A 3,336-nucleotide genomic window follows, 5' to 3' on the forward strand; every position below is an offset into this window, starting at 1 on the left:
AGGATTTTATTTCTTTTTCAAACCTGAAGGTTAGTTTTGCTGGGTATAGGATTCTTGGTTAGCAATCATGCAATTTCAGAGCTTAAAATATGTTGTTGCAGGCTCTTCTAGCTTTTAGAGTCTGGGTTGAGATGTTGGCTGCTATCTGTATCGGTTTCCCCCTATATGTAATCTCATTCTTTTCTCTCGTGGCCTTCAAAATCCTATCTTCATTTTGAAAGTTAGACATTTTCATTATAATGAGTCTTGGCGTGGATCTGTTGTGATATTGTGCATTTGGTGTTCTGTAAGCCTCTTGTATTTGATTTTCCATTTCATTCTTCAGGTTTGGGAAACTTTCTGATATTATTTTATTGAATAGGTTGTTCATTCCTTTGGTTTGTATCTCTGTGCCTTCCTCAATCCCAATAATTCTTAAATTTGGTCTTTTCATGATGTCCCATAGTTCTTGGAGATTCTGTTCATGATTTTTATCTACTTTTATCATGTGTTTTTGTTTTTTTTTCCTAAGAAATAAGCATTTTCTTGAACCACAAGTTGAGTCATTTTACATTTGGTAACAGACCCAAATTTGTTTAGGTCCTTGGTAATAAGAAGCTGTAAGAGGGACCTAAAAGAGACTGCCTTTGCTTAAAATAACAAAAACAAAAACAGTGGCTGTTTACCTAGACCTAAACAACATGCACTCTGAGTTACTGAAATCAGGAGAAAGCTTGCCATTTCAGCCTTTATTTTTATCTCTCTCTGTATAACTCAAAACTTTGTGACCCTGCTCAGTTCCACACATAGTAGTCAGTATTCATGTAAAAGCAAGCACCACATGGTTTGTCAGTCCTAAATGTTTCCAACATCCTTGGTATCCAGGATTACAAGTTAGAGAAACAGGGAGGGATGGAGGGAGGAAGAGAGAGAGAGAGAGAGAGAGAGAGAGAGAGAGAGAGAGAGAGAGAGAGAAACAGACAAGTGGAAAGAGAGGGAATTAAAGACAGAAACACATTCTAAGCAACAAATGGAAATTGTCCCCATGGAACCATGAAGACTTCTCTGGAGCTATCTCCCAGACACAGACACAAAACTGAGGAGACATTCAATCAGACCACAGCTTGACCAGACCAAGATGACTTAATGATGCACTTGGGCTGGGTTTGTGGCTCAGTGGTAGGGCTTTTGCCTAGCAAATGTACATGTGGGGTATTGGATTTCTTCCCCAGCACCACATAAAAGTAAATTAAAAAATAAAGGTATTTGGTCCATCTGTAACTAAGAATGCTTTTTAAAAATAAAAAATGGATGAATCAATTATGGTAGGGACATAAAATTCTCTTCCCTTAACAATTAATGAAATAGGCCAAAAAATTCAGCAAAAACAAAGGGCAGTGGAGCTACATGGAGAACAACCTTCACCTATTGGACAGCCTCACAACACTGCACAACATGACTACAGAATATGCATTCAAGGGTCTGGGGATATAGCTCAGTGCATAAAGTGCTTGCCTATCAAGCACAAAGCCCTAGGTTCAATCACCAGCACCCCTGCAAAACAAAAATAATATGCATTCTTTGTGACCAAATATGAAATGTTTATCAAACTTAACCATAAAAGGGAACATAAAGCAAACCTCAACAGCTTCTAAAATAGTAAATCATGCCACATTTCTTCTCTGAACACCATGAAAGTAAGCTAGAGTTCAGGCACAGTGGCCTTTGCCTGTCTTGGGAGACTGGGGCAAACAGGAGAATCCCAAGTTCAAAGCCAGCTTCAGCAATTTAGTGAGACCCTTGGTAACTGAAGAAGACACTGTGTCAAAATTAATAATAAAAATTATAGTAAGAGAATAAAGTCAAATAAACAGGGCTAGGGTTGGAGCTGAGTGGTTAAGCACCACTTGGTTCCATCCCTGGCACTAAAAAGAACAAAGAAAGGAAGAAAGGTACAAATCAATAATTAAAACACAATCAATATTGTCAAATGTTTGGAGATTAATCACATTTTAAACTAACACATAAGCTGAGCACAGTGGAACACACCTGTCATCCCAGTCTCTCCAGAGGTAGTGGCAAGAAGATCCCAAGTTCAAGGTCAGCCTGGGTAACTTGGATAATCTGGGTAACCCACAAAACCAACCTTTAAATAAAAAGTCTGTGGATATAGCTCAGACATTGAATCCTGAGAGTGTACATTCACCCCAAAAAATAATAAAATAAAATAACATGAGTCAAAAAAAATCTTAATGAAAAGTAGACATTTTTTTTAAAGGGGACAGAATTTTGAACTGAATGTTGAATGGCTGAGTGATAATAAATTTTTTTTTGAGGAAAGCAGATAAAACCTTGATAAGGTGAAAGCATCAGAGCCCCAGAGTTCTGAAAAGAAGTCTGAGGGAATAAAGAAAGCAACTCTTCATTTCAGGAAATAAAAAAAATATTTAACAAATTAACCCAAAGAAAGTATGAACTTGTAAATTTATATAGCTAAGGAAGAAATATCAACATCTATCTTCCACAAAGCCTTGAGCGTATGGGGCTGTGGGTGGGCATAGGAAAAGGATAGGGTGGTGGTCAAGGAGGGATGGAAAATTGGACAAAATGTCCATTTCATCGACCCGGTAGGCTAGATAGAGCAGGTACTTGCATTATTACTCCTTTAAGCCATTTTGAGGATCTGGAGCCACTCCGGGTCTCTACCACTTTTTTGGAAAGGGAAATTTTTATGGTGCAAGGTTGCTGCTCCAGTTAGCAGGGAGGGGAATTAAGGTACACAGAGAAAAAGCCAGGTTGGCTTAGGGCATTGTCGGTTGTGATTTGCATAAGTTTCTCCTGTTGCCTATTCAGAAAGGATACTCTTGGCCCTTCACTCTATTTATAGCTGTCAACCTGTGGTGAAGTAAAAGATTGTTTACTATCATAGTACAGCATGGCTTCTGTGTGGCAAACTCCACCATGGTAGATTGTACATGTTTCAAAGGTTGGTTTGTAACTCTGCATTTATAATGATGCATGGGGTAAAGATTAAAGAAAAAGTTTGTCAAATTTGTTTGCAAGCATTTTATCTCTGCCTCCTGATACTTCTCAATTACTTTATTTCTTTTGCCTTCTTCTCCTGGCTCCTGTGAACCAGATCACACAGATGGCAAAGACATTTTCAGTACCCTACTACTTATGAAAATATCTTCCACACATGCTTTTTTTTTAATGGTTTTAAATATATGAATGGATGTGTCTTTAAATGCCCTATAGCTAGACAAAATCAAATCACTTTTTCTTACCAAAATTCCTCCATTCCATTCTGTAGAGGTAACCACTGCTAACATCTGGTTCGTACTTGAGTTTTTGGTC

The sequence above is a fragment of the Sciurus vulgaris genome (genome assembly GCF_902686455.1).
Source record: "Sciurus vulgaris genome assembly, contig: HiC_scaffold_570_arrow_ctg1, whole genome shotgun sequence".
NCBI classification, from domain to species: Eukaryota; Metazoa; Chordata; class Mammalia; order Rodentia; family Sciuridae; genus Sciurus; species Sciurus vulgaris.